This window comes from Trichechus manatus, unplaced genomic scaffold (genome assembly GCF_000243295.1).
Source record: "Trichechus manatus latirostris isolate Lorelei unplaced genomic scaffold, TriManLat1.0 scaffold00142, whole genome shotgun sequence".
Lineage (NCBI taxonomy): Eukaryota > Metazoa > Chordata > Mammalia > Sirenia > Trichechidae > Trichechus > Trichechus manatus.
The window spans coordinates 5552098-5578737 of NW_004444078.1; the positions used below are offsets into that span (position 1 = coordinate 5552098).

General features: G+C 35.7%; 1 protein-coding gene across 1 annotated transcript in view; it reads left to right on the plus strand.

Moving 5' to 3' along the window:
* The window catches only part of CALCRL (calcitonin receptor like receptor), a 116175-nt gene that overhangs the window by 17275 nt on the left and 72260 nt on the right, over nucleotides 1–26640 (plus strand). Inside the window, exon 2 of the mRNA XM_004385595.2 lies at nucleotides 3908–3975. The gene's annotated coding sequence lies outside the window, so the exon portion shown is untranslated. The remainder of the gene's footprint in view (nucleotides 1–3907; nucleotides 3976–26640) is intronic.

Below are 26640 nucleotides of genomic sequence, written 5' to 3' on the forward strand. Positions count from 1 at the left end.
ATTAATAAATATTTATTACATTACAAACTGTCTAATATATGTTATAATTAGGATCATTATCTGTTCATGTTAAAGAGATGAGTATTTTTACATTAACAGGAATTCTGCATATTTTTAGAATCTAGATTTTTCTACAAGCTATTTTGGAAAACAGCAAAACTTTTTTCAGTCTCAGGCTTTAGTGCCATACTTATGGAATTTAGAAGGTTCAAAGGTAAAGTTTGGGTATTTTCCCAGCTTGCTAGAAAATGCCACTAGAAATAGAAATGCCTTTGGAGATTTTTTTGTTTGTTTTGTTTTCTTCTTTCACGGTTCTAGAAATTTCATTTTTTCATCCTAGATGAAAATGCTATGAAAGAATCTTTCCACACTTTTGGTGATTTTGGAATAAGTAAAAAGCAAAACTGTAAATGGTTACTCCTATCAGGAAATGTATTAGATGATTTAATTTTGGTTAGTAAATGTGTTGCAAATGTTAACAAAATAACACAGTGTATGTCTTATGCACTTACTGCCTCTTTGCTCTGAGAAAGTATCAATATCTGTAGTAGCAAACTGTATACTAAAAACAGATCAGTATCCAAGAAGAGAGGGCACAAAGAAAACAATATAAAGCCCAAATCAAGATAATAATGATACTTGAGAAAACCCAGAAGAGCTTGTTTTTTTCAGGTAGCACCATTGGTTGAAGTGACTGGACAATAAAATCCAAATCAACTAAATCCTGAAAACTCAGAAATGAAATGCAGCAAATAAGAATAATAGATGAACCTACTTGATGTAATGTTACCATGGTAAAGGACAGCAATTAAGCTAAAGGAAAAAAAAAAAGTTAAGTATATTTATTAAATAGAAATCAGAATCTTGAAGAAATATATTGGCCAAATTCAGCTGATGGCTATAAAAGAAATCAAGTGGTGTCCGAAATAAAGAATTATGTAAAATTCAAGGCCTTCTATGTTGTTTCGTAGGTAAGAAATAATTTTTACAACAGTAACGACACTAACACTTTCATAAAATTTGTAGGCTTCATAAATGTTACTCATTGTTCAATAGATAAACACACACACACAATTTTGAATGGAATTATTTATTTTCTCTCTCCCTTTATTTTCAGTGGAAAATTTGATAGGCGTTTGATGGAGTTTTTGAGTAAAGAGAAATGGAAAGTTAGGGGTATAATGCCAGGTATTATTAAACTGTGTTCTTTATGATGAGAAATGATATTCACACAGTTCCAGTTTTAAAAGCAATAAACCATATACTTTCCTTCCCGTGAAGCACCTAACCAAAAACAGATAATTAGTCCTTCTCTTAAATAATTATAAGCACAAAGTAGTTTACAGTAATTCTACGACCTCGAGTTACTGCTACCAATTAGAAACAAATGTTTCAGAGGGACATTTAATTCATTTTACATGCAAAGTTTGTTGTGATTCATAATCAGGAAAATGCAAATTAAAACCACAATGAGATACTAAGTTACACCCACCAGATTGGTAAAAATTAAAAAATACGAGACAGTAACACAAAGTATTAGAAATAATGTCATACAATGGAAACCCTCATACACTGTTGGTGGGAGTGTAACTTAGAACAAGCACTTTGAATTCTAGAATATGTAATCCCACTTCTAAATATATTCCCTAAAGAAACTCAGATAAATGTGTACCACAGGATATGTAAAAAAAAAAGTTCATGGTTTCATTATTTATAATAGCAAAAAGGTGGAATCAATCCAAATGTCCTTCAGCAATAGAAAAAATAAACACATTGTTGTACAATCATACAATGGAACCCTGCAACAGTGAAAAGAACCACAGCTACACACATGAACAATGATTCATCTCAAAATATAATGCTGAATGAAAGAAGCAAGCCACAGAAGAACATATGCAGAACGACTCCTTTTTCATAAAAGTAATAATAAAAGCAGCAAAACTAAGTAATACATTGCTTAGAAACACACACATATGTGGAAAAGCCATAAAGAGAATTAAAAGAATGATTAGTACAAGTTTAGGATAATGGTATACGTCTGAGGACATATATATGAGAGAGGAGAACGATGGATTTCAAAGCTGGGCTCTAGGCATATAGGTGTTTATTTTATTATTTTTGGCTAAACAGTATATTTATACTATATATATGGATGGTATTCTAGAAAATATTATAAAAATTTTTGTAAATATTACACTGAATATGATTCCACACTCTGGAATCATGTATTTATTGTCACTCTAGGGATCAGAATTATGAAAATGCAATGTGTTTGGGATAAGTCCAGGGGTGGGGGTTGCGGGAGATGGAGTGGCCTCATAGCACTGATACAACGTGAAAGTTTACTTTCTTAGAATCTTGTTATGATAAAACCCTCTTTAAGATTTCACAGTTAAATCACAGTCATATGCACAATTTATACACTTAAAATTTTACAAATATGATTTTGATGTGTGGATTCTATTAGATTTCATGTTCCTTACCTAGTTATTTGGAATAAATTTTGTAACACGGATGATTAACCTGGGAGTCAATGTATGTGTGTGTGCAGGTGCGCATGTACTTGCCCCGGAGTCCAGTGGAAGTGAAAAGGATTCTGTAAGGTTGTGTTTGTATTATGGTATTACCAATTTCCTATGACTTTTAAATTACGATGTTTCTGATGCAGAAAATGTGCCTTCAAATCACACAATTAAATGCAAAGCAAGGTAAACTAGACAATAGCTGTATCTTGCTTTCAACATTAGTTCTGAGCCTGAAAAGGTGCATATAAACCACATGTGTATATACTAACTCTGCTTAGAAGTGGACAAATTTAAATTGTCAGTAGCTTCCTGTTTTAAGGCGAGTTAAATCTCATTACTGCCATGGTCTATACTCTGCCACCCTCTTTGACCAGATCTCTGACTACTTTTCCCCCTAATTCACTCTGTTTTGACCATATTGGCTCTCTGTTCTTTGAACCTGTAAAGTTGCTCCAGCCTCAAAACCACTGACTACGCCATACCTTCTCTAGGGAACATCCTTTCTCCAGAACTTTACAAGGTTGCTTCCTCACTTCACATCACTGCTCAAATGTCACTCCTCAAAGAGGCTTTCCTGGCCATTCTATTTAGAATACTCCGTCTGCACCCTTGTCTTGCAACTCCCTTAGTCTGTCTCTTTTTGCTTTTAACACTCATCACCCGTGAACATATATATATATATATATATACACACATATATATATGTATATATATTTTATACTTATATATATGTGTATACACACACACACACACACACACACACACACACATATATATATATATATACACACACACACACAAATATATATGTTTGGAGCCCTGGTGGCACAGTGGTTAAGAGCTTAGCTGGTAACTGAAAGGTTGGCAGTTCAAATCCATCAGCTGCTCCTGGGAAATCCTATGGGGCCGGTCTACTCTCTACTACAAGGTCACTATGAGTCGGAATCAACTCGACGGCAAGGGGTTGGGTATATGTTTACTGTTTGTTTTCACCACAATAATATAAGCACCATGAGGGTAGAGACTGCTGTATCCCCAGTACCTGGACCACAGCCAGGCATACTAGATTCTGTCTCTTCCTAGTGCTAAATTCTTGAACAACAAGGACCATCTGCCTCCACACTTGTGCCCATTGGAGCCCCATTCTTAAGAAGTGCATCTTCCAAAAACAAAGTTCTTGACTGCATCCAGGTTAGCATGGTGGCAACATATATACCTAATATAGCTCCCCCCAAATTCTCAATAAAATGTACCATGTAAAATACATACCTTTATGATCTTAACAAAGAAATACACTAATTTATAACTTTAAGTTTTTAAGTTCTGTAAAATCCCACTATCCACTAATGCCAAATTCACAGGAATGTTCTCTTATCATCCAGGGTCCTACGATGACACACCAACCACTTGTGCTGCCACCTGTCAAATCTTTGGATGGTCCTACTTTCAGGTATTGCAGACATTACAAAAGAACATTCTTGACCTAATAAAAATAGCATGTTGGATTTCCAAAGAAGCCAGGGACAATACGAACATGTTAATAATAGTAAGAAAAGCTTTCATAAAATAATATATAGTTAGCTTCTGAATAAAAGAAAATCTTGAAGGGGAATCCAACAAAACTGAAAAACTGATAAAGACAGAAGTATAGGTATCTTTGAAAGTCTTATAAAATCATTTCCTTGGGACCTGGGGGTATGGATTTAATCCCTATGCTCTTATTCCCTTTGGCAGAGGACTGTTGTCGTAGAGTACCGTTGAGTTGATTCAGATTCACAGCAACCACATGTGACAGAGTAGAACTGCCCCATGGGGTTTTCTTGGCTATAATCTTTACAGGATCAGATCACCAGGTAATTCTCCCACAGAGCTGCTGGGTGTGTTCTAACTGCCAGCCTTTCAGTTTGCAGCCAAGCACTTAACCATTTGCACCACTAGGGCAGAGGACTAGGAGTATTAAGTGAATATGAATGTTTTATCAGATTTAGTAAGTAGACAGATAGACAGATCAGACAGACAGACAGAGTCAATAAAAATATGAATAATAATATTATGCTTATTTAAATTAAATTCCTTTTCTCTTCAGAGTTCTTTTTTTCTTTTTTCTGAGTCACACAGTCAACCTTATATGTCTATAAATGAATGTGAAATTTCCCCATCATCAGAACACAGAGGATATATTAATTAGTAAGGGAACAGGAAAATGGGGGGTGAGCTGTTTTAAAAATTTAAACTGCTCTAGCTACTATTTTTAGGACTCTCTGGCAAAGCAATTTCAATTTCAATCCTGGGCATTAACTACAAGCTTCAGGGACACTGGGGCTTCTAAAAAGACTACTTTTGCAGGTGGATGCGTCTTCATATTTAAATTTGGCATTATTGTACCAGGCCAAATAAAATATTAATTGTGCAATATTATACCTCACTGCCCTCTTACCTACAAAATAAGTAGTTTTACTGCCCTTATTTTTGACTGCAAAGTATTTAACAATTTAATAATGTATCATCCTAATAAACTATAATAGCATTATACGACACATACAGGCTACTAAACTGCGTTATCTTAAAATCAAAGCTAGATAACTTAATTCTTTTTTTCTGTTTTTAGGCAATGATTTTTAAACTCACAAGCCACACTACTGGACCCAAAAATAGATCCTCTATAATTGTTCTTTTCCCACAGCATGTCTTTGAAAACTCATCATTGTTGTTCTATCCTTTTATGTGTCAGCTTCCTTTGCACATTACATTTCACATGAGTCACTGTTCCTTACAGCAAGGTCTGAACACTCAAAATGCCTACTTATATCTGACAGCTGGATTTTTCTTCCTGAACTTTTTTATGTGAAGTGGTGCCAGATCAATTTTTATGAGTCCGTAATGTTTCTTAATGGAGTTAGTATAACATGGAAGAAAAATTACTTACTAGGAAATAACTGGTTTCTGCCATCCTCTATCTGTGTGCACCACACGTCTTTTTGTTGAAATTAAGAGGATTAAACAAGATTTTTTCTAAGAGCCTTTCCTACTTACAAATCGTAACATATATTTGATAGTTTGAAGGAGATAAATTGGAAGTAGGTTGAAAATGAAAGGTCCAAATTTAAACTGTTTTCATTAGCTTTAGCTTACAGGACTTGCAGACTATTGCCAAGATTTTTTTGTGAGAAATTACTGCCCCCTTTGTAATTCTTTGTATTTTATTTCTAACCGTTTAAGGGGAAATGAACTTAAATTTCAGCAAGAAAAAGGTTGAAAAATTATCTCTGGGGAGATTAAAAAACATAACTGAGGACCAGGATTATAGTTTGGTATCATACTAGTTTGAAACATATATGCTTTAATTTTTACCACATAAAAGAAGCACGGAACTGAGATTTAGGAGTGGGGACTTCAAGTCCTAGATCTTCCATCACTGCTGTGAGATATAAGGCAAATGTCTAAACCCCACTGAGCTCCTACCTGCCATGTCTGTAAAAGAAGCAGGCTACACTGTAAGCCTTCTCAGGTCCTTTCCAGCTCTGAGATTCTGGAATTTATGACTTCAATTACCTGAAACGTAAGAAGTGGAAATAAAATGTCATCTAAGATTCTTTGTAACAAATGATATGATGTGTTCATTTCCTCTGACTTTGAATATTTTTGTGTTGCTTTATTTGCACAATCATTTATCAGACTCTGAAACTTGATAAGAAGTGGGTAAGAGAAAAATAAAAGGAGAACATCACCAGCTAGATTGAATTTTGGTAATAAAAGGATCTGTTTCTAGTTGTCACTAAAGTTTAAATATTCTTGCTGCTAAGTCTTTCTGAGTCCCAACTAGCAAAAATGTGCATTTTTAAATTTATAATAATTTAATTGCTCCATTTTCACATTTAAATCTTAATCCAACTGAAATTGAATCTCAGATATAAATGTTTCCCCAAAATGGAAAGATGGTTGTATTAGCACTTTTCATTAAATAGTTCCTCCTCTCTATCTCTGAGTTGAAATTCAAAGTCTACAGTTAACTCAATTGTTTTGGATTTTGAAGTCCATTTGTTTTGTTGTGTTTGTTATGGTTGTGTCATCATTTTCCGTTTGTTCAGTAGAACTTTAGAATTATTTTCTTGTTACCTAGATTGCATTAAGTTTATAGATTATTTTGGGGACAGTGAGCATCTTTATGATTTTTAGTTTTACATCTATGAATATAAAATACCTATTTATTGAAAACTTATTTTAGGTCTACCAAAAGATTTATGTATTTTTCTTCAAAAAGGCTCTACATCTGTTGTGGGGTGGGGAGAATGCCTGGGTTAAGTAAGACTTTCCAACCAAGCAGGAGGAAGATTTTCCCAGCAAACAGTATGAATACTTCTGTCCATCCGCAGTGCATCAGTTTTGTTAGAACAGTAGGAAGCAAATTAAGGTGAATCTTTAAAAAAAATAGGCACGTTTTCCATTAAGTTAATGAATTGTAAATTTCAGGGGCTCTCACTTGCATAGGACCTGTCAAAGGCCCGGTACTTAATTTTTGTATTTGTGGTTTTATGTTATTTTTCTTAAAGAGGACTCCTTTGGGTGTATTCGTTTCCTGCAATCCATGAGCACAGCATGAACTCACGAAATTTTCAGTGATTTGATAACTATCTCATCAGGTAAAAGGGGCAGGGAAAACAAGAAACAAGGAGGGTACTGAAGGGTAATATAGGAGACTGGCCAGTGGGAACTGGCCAGCTTTGTCATCATATCTCTCATTCTATAAGCTTTTGACCTAGGCCCCAAAACGCAAACCCACTGCCTCGAGTCGATTCCGACTCATAGCGACCCTATACGACAGAGTAGAACTGCCCCATAGGGTTTCCAAGGAGGGGCTGGTGAATTCAAACTAACAATCTTTCTGGTTAGCAGCTGATCTCTTAACCACTGCGCCTACTGAGCCACTAAGTTGTATAAATAGATCAGAGTTTGGTTACCGCATCTGCAGGAGATCAGACTCAATCTGGGAGTAAAAACAGAAAGTTGCCCTAAATAAACTCTGAGTCAGCCCTAAATCTAACTTTGCCTAGTTACTTTGGCTCATGGTTTTATCTCTATGTCATTCTGTCTTCTCTCCTTTAATTTTTCACGTGCGTGTTTCTTGTGGCCCGGGCACATCAAAGAAGGATCTGTCAACAAGAACTGCCTTAAATCTCTTAGTAGTACTCACAGTACCTACTGCATCATAGAATCTCAATAAATGTGTGTTGCTGACTGTATTAAGAAACTCCAGAAAAATTATGCCTTTAATGTTTAAAATGTGCTTAATAGATCAACTTCATGACCTACTTCATGATCTTACTACTCCTTGAAAATTTTATGGCACAGTGTGCTATTGCTCAGAATTAAAAATAGATATATTACCATTGGCATGGAAGACATAATTAATGGCTATAAGTTTGTAATGAATAAAAGATGTATTTTCCTAATAGAGTGTCCAAAAATACCTATTCTCATGTTTCTGTGTAATGAGAAGTGTTTTCGATAAAAATAATCCAAATTAAAAAATACAGATTTAACAGGATGAGGTTAGTATAATACATGAGAAACATTTTCTGTACATAGTTGTCACTTATGTTAGCACTGAAATAGTTAAGATTATTGTGACCTCAGTCACCATATTGTACAAAGGAAAAGTAACACTCCTCTTAATGATATTATTTAATTTATGCCTCCAATTCATGAATGATCAGTTTATCAATATCTTTTGGAAAGACCTCCCAGGCATAAAGTCTATAAATGTAACTACCTTAAATAAAAGTATGGATTAAAAATAATACTTCAAAAACTAATATTACTTTATCTCACATGGCCATCTGTGGATTTATTGACTACATAAAGATGGTCTTAAAGTTTAAGCTATTTGAAATTAATATAATTTTAAATTTATTTAAATTATTAATATAATTCCAAATTTATTTTTCTTGTAGTGATAGGAAATATGTGCATATTTTGTTGCCTAGAAGTTTTTGAGCAAAGACTTCATTGAATATTTTCATGAAGACTGTAACATAATATCAATAAATCATTTATATAGTGACCACTCTGTTTATGAATAGACAGATACAGGTATAGATATAGTATAGTGCTTAGTGGAGCACTGGTGGTATGGTGGTTAAGGGCTCTGCGGCTAACCAAAAGGTTGGCGGTTTGAATCCATCACGTGCTCCTTAGAAATCCTATGGGGCAGTTCTACTCTGTTCTCCAATAGGGTCACTATGCATTGAAATTGACTCGATGCAATGGCTTTGGATTTTTGTTTAATAGTGCTTAGTGCTTAGATCAGTGCTTAGAATTTGGTAAAGCTTCCAAAAGTGTTATCTCCTATGATTATCAATATCATCATTTTTATCATTATTTCTAATAAAAATTGAAATGATAATGCAACCTGGAAGGATTTTTTAAATATTCATTTACAACCAAATGGAGAGAAAGTTAAAAAAAATAAAATTTCAATTTACATGCATATTTTGTTGCATAGAAGTTTTTGGGCAGGGAAGACTTCGTTGAAGATTTTCATGAGAAAAGACTAGGAGAGGTTTACATAAAAGCAATGCAAACAACTCCAAAAGAAAGGGTGGCCATCATGACTTCATCATAGTTCATATGGCCACCCAGCAATTGGTTTCCCCCTCTCTCCATCTTTCTGGCTCCACTCTCCCTTCACTCCCTTTCTTTTCCTTTATCATGCGTTTTCCTGACTCTTTTCAGGTGATTAGTTAGAAGAATTTGAACATAAAATGAATTAGAAGAGAATAAAATTCTGTGCGGGGGGGCGGGGGGATGAATAGTGGTGTGGAATACAATTTCAAGGAGACAAAGAAATGAAGTAAAATTTCCAAGTGTTAAGAAGAGCACATTCATTTATTTTTAAATAAATGTGGTAGGTTTAAATTGCCCTTGTATTTATAGTTCATTGTGATCATTTCAAAGACTTATCTTTATAGTTATAGTTTAAAATGCCAACATTTCAAATGTGCCAAAAATTACATGCTTTGCAATTTAGCCGTCAACATAAATGAGTGAAGTTTTTTCAAAATTATTTTAGAGAGATTGTCAACAGAAAGTTTGAAGAGCACTGCTCTCAACTGAGCGTTTCATTCATCTTTCTACTCCCTCCTTCATGAAGAATATACTTATAGTAAGTTTACCAGTAACTATACATATATTTTTATGATTTTGATTTTCTTATCATAAAAAAGAGTTATCATGCCTTTTGTTATTCAGTGCATTTATTATCAGAAAAATAGCTTTCTCTTTCAAACTTGACTTAATTACAGGAGGATAAATTGAACCTGGGATAATAATGTGACTTGATTTTACATGTATCATATGGTTGTATGCTCTTGGTGCTACTAGTAAGCAAATAAATATAAGGCTTTGCAAGAAATGGGTTGGTAGATACCAAAAAGTTTTCCCTTTGTGTTATTAAGGATAATAAATTATAAGGAGGTAAAGAAAATTCCCTTGCAGCTGGGGCTGTATAATTCCATGTACGATAATTTATATTATACTTGTGACACTAATAAATAGCTTATTTTTACTTTTTTATAATGAAGAACATTACACATTTGCAAACACTTAAGAAACTGTCATTATTTTATATTGTTGTAAGTTGTGGGAAAACCCCACAATATTTTTCCAAAATGGAAAGACATATAAAGTAAGCAACCAGTTAGAGAGAGAGTACCTATCTTAAAGGGGTTTTATCAGATTCCAAAGGAGCCCTGGTGGCACAGTGGTTAAGCGCTCGACTGCTAACCGAAAGATAAGTGATTCGAACTCACCAGCCACTCTGCAAGAGACAGATGTAGCAGTCTGTTTTCGTAAAGATTTACAGGCCGGAAATCCTATGGAGAAGTTCTATTCTGTCTTACAGTGTGGCTATGAGTCAGAAGCGACTCGATAGCAACGAGTTCGAGTTTGTTAGATCAGATTCCAATAGTTTGTTCTAAGGGACAGACCCAGACCTACCATTAAGTATCAGATCCCTCAGACCACATCTCAGCCACAGTCTATTAGAACCAGGTGAATTCTATTAGTCAACGAGGTATGCATTTTCCCTGTGTAGGAAACCCCCTCCCCAACCCCGTATTTTAAAAAAAAAAAAACTTGTTTTTTGCACTTAAATGATTAATAATTGTTTCATTTATTTTCCATTGTGTCTCCCAGGCCTTCCTTAACCTTCTTAACTCTTTAAAGTAAACTAGTTATCTTTTATGGAATATATCACTTTTGATACAATCTTTTCTCTTCCTAAAATACGCAGACCTCAATATGAATATGATAAAATAAAATTTTTAATCGGGCTAGGCCACAATTCATTTTTACCTGTCAAAGTTACAGATCTGCCAGTTCTTCTTAACTTCCAGCCAACGCTTCTAAACTGCCCATCAATATACATTTCCAAGATTATTTAATTTTCTGTTGCTATTACTCCATCATTCACAGAATACTAGATGGGTAAAACATTCCACCTAGTGGCTTGTTGCATTGATCTACAGAGTCCTGCTAATATATTTAACAATGTTACTCATATGCCTGATAGTTATTAAAAGCAAATGAAAATGCTTGTGCATTTGCAAATTCCTTTTAAAATGAATAAATTTCTACCAAAAGTAGTGGAGAAATGACTAGGACTTATGAAGAATCAAAGGGTGTGTCTTATGAAGAACGTACAGTCATTTACTGTATTTTTGCAGGAAGTTCCTGCTGGCTAAAAGTTCTTTGCTCTCTCAGACTGCTGTAGATATAAGACAGAAGGAAACTCAACACAAATATTTGCAGCTTTTAATATGCTGAATCTAAAGCATTGCTGCCAATGAGAAACAGACCCCGATTTAGTGTAAAGCTATGATTCGATAAGCTGGTAAATAGACCTGCCAACAATTGGTTAACTCAAGCAAGACTTTAGAATCTTATTTTATTTTAGTAGGCTGTTCTACATGACAACAAAATCTTGAGATGAGACTTCAAAATTTCCTTCAAATGTTCTGTCTACATAATGTCAAAGATCCACTAGACTTTAAATAAGAGAAATCTGAATAACCAACAACCATTAATTCCCATTGAAAAAAATTACTTCACTGGACATATCTACATTTTAAATCATATTTGACTACTATAATCAGGCTATAAGCAAGAGAGCCCCTATCTATAAAAATAAAATGATCATTCAGAATTTATTATATTTTATTATCTCACATGTAGTATAAACTTGTTTTTCACATTTACTATGTAATTAGTAACAAATTTTAACTTCAAATCATTTGGGATTTCATTGTATAGAGTATGCTGATCTTAGTTACTTATTTCCTGAAAAAGCTTGTTATTCTCTGTTTAAATTTTTTCCAAAGCCTTTGGATATGTCAATAAAGAATCCAGAAAAACAGTGCTGTGACACATATAGACCCCTATGTCACTGGAAACCCACACACAAAATCATAGAATACTTTAGAATAAATTTTCCCATCATAAAAATACTTTTTCTAATCATAGCAGACGTTAGAATTTATCTTTACAGCCACATCAGAAAAATCCCTCATCAATATCCTATTAAGATAGGTTTCTTGTTTTCCTTACAAGGGAAAAATGATATTGGATGCTTTTACAATATCTAAGATTCGATATGACATTGGATTGAATATTTGCTGGAAAATTATATATGAATACACACAAACATGCATATTACATGGGATTTTGAAGCACATTGGCTAAATTTCAAATTCATTCTGAGTAAAATTCTACGTAGTGAGAATGCAGAGAAAGCACTGTACTTGTTCACACAGATATATTAAGTTACAAATAATAAGACTATATTTTATACTTTCTGGTTCCCATTTTGTGGTGTCTGGTTTGGAAAGATCTGTTTCTTAGAGGCCAGAACAATTCTTCCATTACATTCTATTATTATTTTCGAGTCTGATGTCTCTGAAGGTCAAATTTGCCTTTGAAGAATTTTAGTAGTGTCAATAAATATTATTTTTTAATAGGGAGGAGCCATATACTTCTCTTATGAGTCCTATCCAAATATTGTAATGTGGATTGTAATTTCTATTCTCTCTAACAGAACTCAATTTCTTGGAAATCTTTGGTGCCATTTCTGGGCATGGAGCTTTTCAAAGCCTTATATTCAAATTTTCTAATATATTGGCTTTATAGCTTCACAGGACTAGAACTATCCTTCTAGTTGTTGGTTTTTTGTTTTGTTTTGTTTTTTTAAATACAAGCCCCCACATTGTTTAGATGAAAAATTGAGAAGAAGGCAAATTAAAAGACTGGTAAAAAGAAACAAAATGGTAACGTGGTGGCACAGCTAGGATTAATATACACTTCTCTTCAATATACTTTTATTGACTATTGTATAAAACAGCCACAAACTACCTCATACTTTCATTCTTCACACAAATTTAATTTTATCCCTTGTTCTTCGGGCATTTCCTTATATGTTAAATTTGGATTTCAGCAAAGCGTTCTCTGATATTTACTGTAAGATTGTTACTATTGTTAGACAGATTTGATAAATCTTCTCTTTCATAATGCCCAAATTGTCACATAGTGTTAAGTTTGGACTTCAAGAAGCCAATCCATTTTGGATTCATAACCAATCCATTGTCCATTCAATTTGTCATCAAGTTATTTTTTAACTAGGAGCACATAATATGCTGGTTTATCTTATATTTCAGGATGGTTGCCACAGGAATTCTCTAATACAGTTGTGGTACAAACCCTATTCAGATTAGCAGTATGATTGGTATTTGTATTGAAAAAAATTGCTTTATCAAATAACTTTCTGAAATTGCCCTCCACACCCTGGTATGATGAGGATGCTACTCAAGTAACATAAGCACATATGTAATTTAAAGACTTTGTGGCTACTGTGTATGCACCAGTTCTCTCGATTCCCAGTTTATTGTGTTTCTCTCTCTTTATGTAGCAAATTGGACTTATTTGGCACTAGAACCTTAAGAGACTGACTAGACTATTGAAAAAGGAGTCAGGAAAAAAAAAAGTGTATTCTATTACACGTGATAAAGCTAGACTAGTTAGCAGGGAGCACCAAGATGGCTTGAAACATTGGTGAAGTAAGCAAGAATAAAGACAATGCACAGACTTTGTAAAAGAAATAGAAGGCTTTAAGTTGTTGATTTTTTAAATCTGCCTGAACCCAAATGTAAATATATATTTTCTAAAAATACTAATTTTTAATTAAAATCTTTGTCATAAAGAACACTTGACACACCCATGTTCATTGCAACATTGTTCACAATAGCAAAACAATGGAAACAATCTAGATGTCCATCAGCAGATGAATGTATAAACAAACTATGGTACATACACACAATGGAGTATTATGTAATCATAAAGAACAATGGTGAATCTGTGAAGCATCTCATAACATGGATGAAACTGAAGGACATTATGCTGAGTGAAATAAGTCAGTCACAAAAGGACAAATATTGTATGAGACCTCTACTGTAAAAACTCATGAAAAAGTTTACACACAAAAATAAATAATCTTTGTTGGTTATGAGGGATGGGAGGGGTGGAGGGGAATACTAAATAGACAGTAGATAAGTGGTAACTTTTTGAAGGGTAAGACAGTATACAATACTGGGGAAGCCAGCATAGCTTGTACAAGGAAAGGTCAATAGACACCTCCAAACTCCCTGAGGGACTGAATTGCTGGGCAGAGGGCTGTGGGGACCATGGTCTCAGGGAACATCTAGCTCAACTGGCATAACACAGTTTATAAAGACAATGTTCTACATTCTACCTTGGTGAGTAGCGTCTGGGGTCTTAAAAGCTTTTGAGCAGCCATATAAGATACACCACTGTTCTCACCCCTTTGGGAGCAAGGGAGAATGAAGATACAAGGATACAACGAAAAGATCAGTCCAAAGGACTAATGGACCATAGCTACCAAGGCCTCCACCAGACTGAGTCCAGTACAGCTAGATGGTGCCCGGCTACCACCACTGACTGCTCTGACTGGGATCACAACACAGGGTCCTGGACAGAGCTGGAGAAGGATGTAGAACAAAATTCTAACACACAAAAAAAGACCAGATTTACTGGCCTGACAGAGACTGGAGAAACCCTGAGAGTATGGCCCCTGGGCACCCTTTTAGCTCAGTGGTGGAGTCACTCCTGAGATTCACCGTTCAGCCAGGGATTGGACAGCCCCATAAAACAAAACGAGACTAATGAGGCACAGCAGTCCAGGGACAAGGACTAGAAGGCAAGAGGGGACAGGAAAGCTGGTGATAGGGAACCCAAGGTTGAGAAAGGACAGTGTTGACATGTTGTGGGGTTGTTAACCATTGTCATAGGGCAATAGCGTACTAACTGTTTAATAAGAAACGACCTTGTTGTGTAAACCTTCATCTAAAGTCAAAAAAAAAAAAAAAGAAGAAGAATTATCTATGTGAGATCAAATTGACAACAGCAACTCAAAAGGTTGATGGCAAGCCTAGAGGACAGTGAGTTGAAGATAATGGTGATGGAATAATTCAGAAAAGGATAGTGAGAATAACAGCACAACTGGAAGAACATGATCAACATCACTGAATTGTACATGTAGAAATTTTTGAAATGGTGTATCTTTGGCTATGTATATTCCCCCCCCCCAAAAAAAAAAAGGTCCTCCAAAGTTGAGAAGGGAGAGTGTTGACATGTCTTGGGGCTGTTAACCAATATCATAAAACAGTATGTGTACTGACTGTTTAATGAGAAACTATTTGTTCTGTAAACCTCCACCTAAAGTACAGTTAAAAAAAAAAAAAAGAATAAAGACTACAGCCTTCCGTATGGATTACACCTCAACATGAAGAAAACAAAAATCCTCACAACTGGACCAATAAACATCATGATAAACAGAGAAAATATTGACGTTGTCGAGGATTTTATTTTTCTTGGATCCCCAGTCAATGCCCATGGAAGCAGCAGTCAAGAAATCAAACAACATATTGCATTGGGAAAATCTGCTACAAAAGACCTCTTTAAAGTGTTAAAAAGCAAAGATGTCACTTTGAGGACTAAGGTGCACCTGACCCAAGCCATGGTATTTTCAATCGCCTCATATGCATGCAAAAACTGGACAATGAATAAGGAAGACTGAAGAAGAACTGACACCTTTGGATTATGATGTTGGCAAAGAATATTGAATATACCACAGACTGCCAAAAGAACAAACCAGTCTTGGAAGAAGTACAGCCAGAATGACTCTTAGAAGCAAAGATGGTGAGACTTTGTTTCACTTACTTTGGACATGGCATCAGAGGGACCAATCCCTGGAGAAAGACATCATGCTTGGTAAAGCAGACGGTCAGCGAAAAAGAAGAAGATCTTCAACAAGATAGATTGACACAGTGGCTGCAACAATGGGCTGAAACATAGCAAAGATTGTGAGGATGGTGCAGCACCAGGCAGCGTTTTGTTCTGTTGTAAATAGGGCCACTATGAGTGGGAACCAACTTGAAGGCACCTAACAACAACAATGTGATATAATCACCTTTCATAAGGTAATCTAATGTAGTGTTATCGATCAGTCAGTGGTCCTACTACAGTTAGGTGGGTCCTAAACCTAATCACTTCTGAGTCATATAAAGAGCAATATAGACAGTGTTTCATTCTGTTGTATATAGGGTCAGTACGAGTCGAAACCGACTTGATGACACCTAACAACAGCAACAATATAGACACAGAGACATGCAGACACAGGGGGAAGACAGATGCTATCTGACAACGAAGGCACATGTATCTCAAGCACAGGAACTCCAATTATTGCTGACTACTAGAAGCTGAAATAAACAAAGAAGGATCTCTCCCTATAGCCACACTCTGAATTCAGATTTCTAGCCCCCTGAACTGCAAGAAAATAAACTCTGTTCTCTAAAGCCACCCACTTGTGGTATTTCTGTTAAGGCAGCACTAGGTAACTAAGACAGGAACTGAATTGCCACAGGTAAAGCCGACCAGACCTCAGCCATCTGTGGACACTAATAAGTCTATTCTATTGTGTAAAGAGTGGGCATTTCAACCTCTATTATGTAAAGTCATCTATTTTTCTATATTTATGGGAGCAATAGTTTTAAATAAAGGCACTCTCCTCTCAAAAAAAAAAAAAAAAGAACACTAGACCACTTGTGGATATAATTGGCATTTATACTTTCTCTTGAGGATGCTGTTAGCTCACTTCATGGAATTTTGCATTCCTAGAATAAGTTACAGGGACAGCATAGGGTAAATAAAAGGGCTTTGATTTAGACAGTATGTTTCTAGTCTCTGGTTGTCTCTGACCAACTGCATGAATGCAGTCAAGACAGTTCACTTCCTGGTCCTAACTGTTCTCATCTATAAATTAAAGGTGTAGCAAATTGATCTTGTTTATACTGTAAACAAATAATATTTAAACAAGATAATACACATAAAATGCATACAATGGGTCCTCAGCAAATGAAAGCAATTATTACTATTATTAATGGACTCATTAGGTTCTTCTAACTTTAATTGCTATAAATGGCATGGAGTTAAGCCTTAGCTCCTGATATTCTAAATCATTTCAAATGGTCTATGTCTCTACTAAAATGGTATATAAAAATTTGTACGCATATTGTGAGTACAATTAATTGCAAAAGTAAAATACTGAGCTGACAATGTATTCCACGACCTAATCTCCTAAACTGTCAAATAGTTATGCATGCATGATTTACCCAAGAGGTAACACTTGCTACACAATGTTCCAAAAACCATGTTGCATAGTGTTTTGCTAATTCTAAAAAACAGATACTTTCCTGAGTCAGAAAGATTTCAAGTCTTCTGTGATTGCCCAAAAAAGGAGCAAGTTTAAGGCAGAGGTTGCTTATTATTATTTAATGTGGTCTTTTTTTCTTTCTGAAGTATTTTTAATGTTCTTAATATAATCAAAGATTAAATCAAATGTAAAAAAAGATTGAGGATTATTCATTTTAATATCCTCTCTCCAGGGTTTAGCATGGTGATGGGCACATAGTAAGCAAATGGTCCACCAACATTAGTCTTTCAGTGACAGACTTTCTCATAGGAGGCATGCACTTCATATGCACTTCAAAATACTAATGATAAGCATCTATATAGTCAATGACTATTTGGGAGAGTGAAATGCATCAATGTCCAGAGGTAACTGTGGTTAAAAACATATGTTTAGGAGTCAGAGACTCATGCTGGAATCCAAGCTCACTCACTGCATTAAGTTCCTTATCTGCAAATAAATAAATAAATAAAAGGAGTGTACATGTCATAACTCCTTACTCTTAGCATCAGTGCGAGGATTGAATGTGATAACATGCATATAGTGCTTAGGACAAGGCTTAGCCCACAGTACCCATGGCTATCGAGTTTATTCCTACTCATAGCGACCCTACAGGACAGAGTAGAACTGCCCCATAGGGTTTCCAAGGAGCAGCTGGTGGATTCCAACTGCCGACCTTTTGTTAACAACTGAGCTCTTCACCATTGTGCCACCAGGGCTCCTAGCCACAGTAAACACTGAATAAATAGTAGCTATTCTTATTTAAATTATGCTAAATTCTGACTTCAATTGTTATACATAACACCAAAGTAAACCTTGATTTATAATTATTTATTTCCTTCTCTTTACTTTTGTTCTTTTAATAATAGATTTCTGAATGCCACCTCAATGAATTTCTGCTCTTCTCTTACTAGTTAGGTAGAACCAGGATGTTTGCTCCAAATACCCCTCACTTCCCCCACTTCCTAGTATCCTTCCACCAGCATCTATTTGTTTGAGATAATATGCAGAGGAGCTTTGAATTTTGCTGAAGAACAAAACAGGAAGGTGGTTTGCTGTATTTTGTTTTGTGGGACATATCTGGCGATGTTAAAGACATAAAGGTCAGAGGGTGGCGTGGTGTTTATCTTTTACTGGACACTTGCACTGGGTCAGAGCTTCTAGGGAGCTAAAGCTGAATTTTCTCATTTTCATGATAGAATTAGTAAAACTCTGGACATGAGTTATGCTGCCTTAGTGCCTAGGTGACACCACAGCAGAGGGCAGAGGTGAAGCCATTTTTTACTAATTCTGCACAAAACACCACCAATATTCTAGCACCCCAGGAATTGATAACTTTGAGAGCATATGGAGATAATGCCTTTCTTTGTATTACTATTTTCAAGAAGAAGTAGTTAGTATTGGTGACAGTGAGTTCTCTTCAAGTGACTCCAGGGCAGAGAACGTAGGCAAAAGAGATCAAAACATTAGAGAAAGAATGGTATGTGATGGTCCTACAAGAGTGACTGGCTTGTGAAACATTCCTTTAGGTATTTCTAGAAACACTTGGAACTTGGCAAAATGCTGGAGGTCCTGTAATCTAAGGTCTAGATAAAATCAAGAATTTGTGGGTCATTGATACGGTGACTTGACATCCAGCGGCTACAGGGGCCTAGCAGGATTTCACCACAAGAATAATTATGAAAGAACTTATTTAGATATAGTTGGTTAAAATAAATGTTTGACTAGTATGGGAACAATAGCAGGTTTCAGAGTGTTTGAAAATTAAACTAACAAGTGAACTATAGGATTATCTAGCTAATATAAGACATATCTTGTGCTTTTATACGAGTCACCTGGCAATGAGAAGGTATGTGATATTTTCTAATTAAGTTATTTTCAGATGGGAAAAAATGAATACAGCTACTTCCACATGGGAGGTCTTGCTGCGGATCTGCATAACCATAAGCATTAATCTATTCCTGGCATAGATGGTTTTACCTAAGAAAGGTAGCATGTAAATTCTTGTCAGTCATGGTATAACAAACCAGAATTTTCCGATACCCTTTAGTGTTTTTCAAAGGAAATTCTCAAATGGCTTTGAAACCCTTAACTCAATTTTTTCTCCAAATCCATGCAAAGAATTCAACATTCAGATATGTTGTCTACTCACACATAAAATCCCAGACGTATTGTTTATGTCTTTATTTATAAATAACCCAAGACTACATACTAGAACATTTATATTATACATCTTCTGTTCTGAACCTAGTCTTCCTCCACACCTCTACTCTCTAATATCTCTTACATGTACATTTCAAAATTCTTTTTTATGTTTTCCAGAGATGCCACTCAAACATGTATACTCTTTAAATGTAAATTAATTATACCTCCTCTCAAGTTTAGACTCCAAATTAAGTTGCATGAGGCTTTTAATGGACTTATTTTTCTCCTGATAGTACTTTAGTACTTAACAAGATCTTATAACTAGTTTCAATGTATTCTATTAATAGACTCTTGTTTTTTTGTTTTGTTTTGTTTTGTTTTTTTCCTGTCCTGAGCTTTATTGAAGTTGTAGGCAAATACGTGAAATTTGGCAAAGGCACCATGCTCTATAAAGATCTTCACTACTACCAAATCAATCCATCAATCAATCAACAAAGAAATGTATTTCTTGCTTTTTGGGAAATGAAATTCCCAGATGGATGAAAATAAAAGTGGGGAAACAGTATAAACAAGAAAAACACCTGTACTGATAATGTCTCACTCCTCTCAGTTTCAGAGCAAATAATAAACTTAGGGTGATGTGCAAGCTAACTTTTTGTCTTTATGGTAAGCACTGGTTGTTTCTTAGTCCAGCTCTACATTAATAGGAAATCCTTTAGTCCTAAAAAATAAAATCTGTCTTAAATGTCAGTGTTTCCATAGATTTTTCTTCCACTTCTGTGTGTTCATGCATAGTTGGCATAAAGATAATGGCATATCATGCAAAGCTGCCAATCTGATGTCATTCTAAGCCACAATTCCACATATGTACTTTGATTATCGGCATTATTTATTCTATTCTAAGGAAAGTAACATTGTATTTTCCATTTCTTATCAGTTTGGCAGTCAATAATTACACAAAGTGGATTTTAAATGAGCTTATTAAGACATGCTGCTTACATTAAGATGTGAGTAATGGGTTTAAAATGTGATCATATATTTACATTTTATTATTTAAAGTTACTTTTATATTTAAGAATGAAACATGGTTGACTAATATTGAGGAATTCAGATAACCTCTGTGGATGAAAATGTACTAACTCACTTTCTTAGGCAAGTATAACCATACTCTAATAAAAGTTGGTAGGAAAGGCCACTTTTCTCCCATTCTTTGAATTAAAAATTTTGGGCTTTGCACATAAACAAAATATTTGCTATGCTAATGTTCAAATTTAGATATGATGCTTTCCATTCTTCCTGCTGGGTGACAATAATTAATAACAGTCAATATTAAATTTGCACCATAATCATATTAACTAAGATTTATTGAGTGCTTATTACACCGGAACATGAAGAAAATAAAAATCTTTACAACTGGACAGATAAACAACATCATGATAAATGAGGAAGAAAATGAAGTTGTCAGTGATTTCATTATACTTAGATCAACAATCAATGTCTGTTATGGATTGAATTGCATCCCCCAAAATATGTGTCCTAAATCCTAACCCCTATACTTGTGGTTATAATCTCATTTGAAAATGGCTTTTCTTTGTTATGTTAAGAAGGCAGTGTTAATATAGGGTGTGTCTTAAATCAATCTTTTTTTGTGATATAAAAGAGCTGATAGAGCAAGCAAGTAAGCAAGCAAGCAGAGATAGGGCTAAGATAGATGCCAAGCCACAGGAAGATCTCCGAAGAACAGAAGCTGAAAATAGACAAGGACCTTCCTCCAGAGCCGACAGAGCGAGAAAGCCTTCCTGTAGAGTCGTCGCCCTTAATTAAGACTTCTAGCTTCCTGAATGTGAGACAATAAATTTTTGTTTGTTAAAGCGACCCACTTGTGGTATTTCTGTTATAGCAGCACTAGATAACTAAGACAATGAATTGAAGCACCATTTAAGAAATCAAAGGATACACTGCATTAGGCAAATCTGCTGCAAAAGGCCTCTTCAAAATCTTAAAAAGCATTTGATGACTAAGGCGGGTCTGACCCAACCTATGGTCTTTTTGATTGCCTTATACGCATGGAAAAGTTGGGTAATGAAAAAGGAAGACTAAAAGAAGAAATGATGCATTTGAATTGTGGTATTGGCAAAGAATACTGAATATACCATGGGCTGCCAAAAGATCGAACCAATCAGTCTTAGAAGAAATACTACCAGAATGGTTCCTTTGAACCAAGGATGTCAAGACTTTGATTTCACTTACTTTGGACATATCATCAGGAAAGACCAATCACTAGAAAAGACGTCATGTTTGTTAAAGTAGAAACAAACAAACAGAAAAAAAACAAACCTGTTGCCGTCGAGTTGAGTCTCTTAGCGACCCTATAGGACAGAGTAGAACTGCCCCATAGGGTTTCCAAGGAGCAGCTGGTGGATATGAGGAAAATTCTCAATGAGATGGACTGACACAACAGCAAAAACAAATGGACTCAAATATAGCAATGATCAAGATGGCACAGAATAGGATAACATTTTATTGTGTTATACATAAGGTTGCCTTGAGCCACCAACTCCATGGCAATTAACAACAACTTAAACTTATTGGAAGTAACACTGTTTTTTTCTTTCTCAACCTTTAGTAGAGTAGGTATCTCTTCTATTTTCTAAACTGGATTGCCAGTGCTGCTTTGCATCCTGTTTCCTCCAGTTTCCCAGGAATTTTCATATCCCTGATGTCTCATATATATTCAAATTCTTCTACCAAAATCGATCCTCCCATTAATATTTAAACAAACTCCGGTCACTATCATCTAAAAACGAAACTCTTCCCTCTACAGATTCTCCCATATCTACCACTATTCTATTCTCTTCTTCCTTTACCATCAAACTTCTTAAAATAATTTTATATTCTCATTGTTTTCTTCCTTCACTCCTTAACCCACTTCCATCTGACTTTTGCTCCCCAGCACTAAACCAAATCTTTCTAATCAGCCAACTACTGGAAACAGGTTTACCAGTGTTATAGGATAAAGGCCAAAGCCTTTAAGAGTTGTATAAAGCCTGCTTACTGTTGCCCCTGCCTGCTTCTCCAGTCTTATCTCATACTACTCTCTCCCTTGCCCTCTGTCCTCTGTGCTCTTCTGACAGGAGACATTTGTACATGCTTTCCCCATACCTCAATCCACTTCTTTCCATCTTTGCCTGGTTAAACAAACTTCAGATACCTCTAATCCTCCTGATTAAGTCTGTGTTAAAATGTTCTCGATGTGTTAAAGTGCTTCTTCCTTCATAGGACTTGTCTTCATTTGTAACGTTAAGTTTATTCATATGATTATTTGATTAATATTCATCTTCTCTATTATAATTTTACAAGGATCTGCATCTAATCTCCATTTATTCACTATTATTTTTCTAGCACATAGCCAAATGTCAGGCACATTCTAGGAGCTCAATAAGCATTTGTTAAATGCAAGAATACAGTTAAACTTTTCTAGAGTACAAACCATCATTCAATAATTTGACTTTTTAGATTATATTGTAGACTGTTGCTGTTTTTATTGGTTTTATGTAATCACTGCACTCAGCTTATATTACTATCAGGTCAAATATTAATGACTAAGTCTCTTTCACTTAAAATTGAACCTACCAGTTTTTACCAGTTGCAGTGGAGTCGATTCTGACTCATGGTGACCACAAGCACAGTGGAACTACCTTCCATGGGGTTTTCAAGGCTGTGACCTTTTGAAAGCTTCTGAGGTGACTCTGGATAGGTTGGAATCACCAATCTTTACTATTAGTAGTGGTAGAGTGTGTAACTGTTTATGCCACTCAGAGACTCCTATTTGAGCCTACTCCTTTAGAAAGGAAAAAAAAAAAGCTTATTTTCTGACAGATGCTTAGCTCACAATAATATCTCCTTTATTGGTCAAGAGAAAAAATCCTGACTTTCTACTAAGGTTATTCTCTGAATCAAAACAAGTAAGTTTTGAAAAGCTGACCCACAGGAGAGAAAAAAGGACTTAGGGTTGTAAACACTTTCCCAGGGGGATCAAGGCTATTATCCATCATTATTTGGTAAACAGAGTCAATTAAAGGCATTCACATGTAAAACATCCCTTCACAAAGCGCTCACAGGGACTGCTAAAGTCTTGGTAGAAACTGAGGGGGGTTGGGGGGGGTGGACAGGAACATTTGATGAGAGAAGGAAAAGACTTTAGACCTTTAACAACCAAGAGTAATTGTGAACATTTTATGTGCTCTGAATGAATTTATTTGTGCTCTTTTTAAAGTGTGATTGCTACTTACTTTTTATGAAAAAGTAAATTCTATATTTCCATGAAAAGTAGTGCTAATTACTTACTATGTAGAGTCCTGGTGGTGCAGTGGCTAAGCACTCAGTTGCTAACTGAAAGGTCAGCAGTTCGAACCCATAAGCAGCTCTGCTGCAGGAGAAAGATGTGGCAGTCTGTTTCCATAAAGATTACAGCCTTGGGAACCCTGTGGGGCAATTCTACTCTGTCCTACAGGGTCACTATGAGTTGGAATCGACCCAGTGAGAATGGTTATATAGAGCATAAAGGAAGACAGTATGGAATAAAAACCACATTTTAAATCTAGCTATTCTTTAGTTATCACTGGAGTATAACCATTTCACTGCACTATCCAAAAAACAAACAAACAAGTTGGTTGAGGTCAAGTTAATTCCAACTCATAGCGACCCTATAGGGCAGAGTAGAAGTGCCCCATAGCGTTTCCAAGGAGCGACTGGTGGATTTGAACTGCTGATGGTTTGATTAACAGCCCTAGCACTTAACCACTGCACGACACTATACAATGATTAAATTACTTATTTTTCTTTTACTAAAATTTTAATGGTAGGTTTTCTGAAATGTGAGAATTTGTACTAAGAATGTGATAAAGCCCAGATGCTTCATGGCCCCATATTAAAAAAACACACTAAGTTGTTCAAAATAATTAAAACGCGCACACACACCTTAAATAGTCCAAACAGGAATACTTTTATAAGAGCAAATTATCTTAAAGTTCTTTTCTCAGCTCTTGCATCCTAAATATCTCTCAGTAACAGAGCAGCTCTTCCTCAAAACTACACAACCACAGACTTTTCTTTCTTCTTGCACCGTTGGCTTCTATGCTATCTCTACCTAATACTCCTCTGCTATTTCTGGATAATGTATCTGATGCTTGAAGTATCACCAATTTTTTTCTTCACCCAGGAATTAAGCAAATAAAAGCCAAGAGTTGATAAGCAAATGCAGAATTTTCTTTAGAGTCTATGTTTGTGACAAAGCATAAAACACCTCACCTCAGGATCTAAAGAAAAGTTGAGAGAGGAGCTCTGGTCTTTATTACGCTTCCTAGCGGGAAGGAGCCCTAATGGACAATGGTTAAAGCGCGGGGCTCCTAACTGAAAGGTTGGAGTTTTGAACCCACCAGCTGCTCCGCATGAGAAAAGACCTGGCAATCTGCTCTTGTAAAGATTGCAGCCTAGGAAACCCAACAGGACAGTTCTACTCTGTTCTTTAGGGTCATGTTGAGTAGGAATCGACTCAACAGCACACAACAACAGACGAGAGGGCTAATGTATTTTTTAAAAAAGGCAACTCCTAACCAAGCAGGAGTCACCAGGGTTATGTGTACAAAGTGAAGCAGTTTTGATAACAAGTACAGTTTGGAGACAGTGATCATCCTCACTCATCCTTGAATATGTTAAATCTCAACAACTTCTGCTGACAAAGTCTTTCTTTATATTCAACTGGGAAAGCTGGCATTGTTAAATGTGCACATATAATTTTACTCAAAATTATTATAAGTCCTGTAGCTGACAGTAATGAAGGCAAACCAAGGCATTCCCTTCCTAATCCACGGAAAGAGAGACCATCACTTATTAAATCCTTATCACATCCCAGACACTGTGATATGTGATTTATACAGGTTATTTTATTTAACCCCACGATATACTTATGATACATGCATTATCAGCATCTCACAGCTAAAGAAACCAAGGTAAAGGTTGCAGATTAGATTTCTGACAACATTCTTAGATAGTAAATACCATGGCTGTCTGATTTAAAAACCTGTGCTCTTTGGTGAGTAGTACCTGGGATCTTAAAAGCTTGTGAGCAGCCATCTGAAATACAACTATTGGTCTCTTCCTTTCTGAAGCAAACGAGAGTGAAGGAAACCAAAGAGTCAAGGGAGAAATTAGTTCATTGGACTAATGGCCCATGTGAACCACAGCCTCTTCTAGCCTGAGACCAGAAGAACTAGATGGTGCCGAGCTACCACCGACCATTCTGATCAGGGACAGGATAGAAGGTCCCAGTTAGAACGGGAGAAAAACATAGAACAAAACTCAAATTTATAAAAAAAAAACAAATTTACCCCTAAGACTATCACTAAGATACTCTTTTAACCTGAAACAAAGCTACTCCCGTAGGTCACCTTTCAGCCAAATAATAGATTGGCCTATAAAATAAACAGTAACAGCCATGAGGAATGTGCTCCTTTAAACAATCATCTATACGACACCAAATGGTCAGCATTTACCCAAAAGCAAAGATGAGAAGTCAAGAAGGGGCAGGGAAGCTGGATGGATGGAAATGGGGCAGGCAGGGTGGGAATGGTGAGAGTGCTGACACATTGCAGCGACTGTAACCAAAGTCATGGAACAATTTGTGTATGAATTGTTGAATGAGAATCTAATTTGCTGTGTAAACTTTCACCTGAAACACAATAAAATATTTTTAAAAAATGAAACAAAACAGAAAACTTGTGCTCTGTGCCCTGCATCTCGCTTTCTCCTGTTTTTCTAACTTTTTTTTTCCATTTCAAGTCTCCTACTTGTTATTTTTTTAATGGTTGTTATCTCCTGCCAAAGGCAGCATTCTGTTGATAGCCAGATTGACTCCTGCCCCAGAAAGCCACATGTGATTTTTCCAGCCCTAGCCTTCACCTAAGCATCCGTCAGGCCTTGTTTATCTTTCACTGACTTTCATCTTTTTTTTTTTCCTTTGGAGATTGCCATTGTTATTGCTGCTCAGAAACAGTTTTGGCGAGGAAATACTCTTCAGTGGAAAGGCAGGCAGACATCGTACTGCAACCAAATGGCAATTTGAAAAAGGGGCCCCAACAATGCATGGGATTAGTCTTC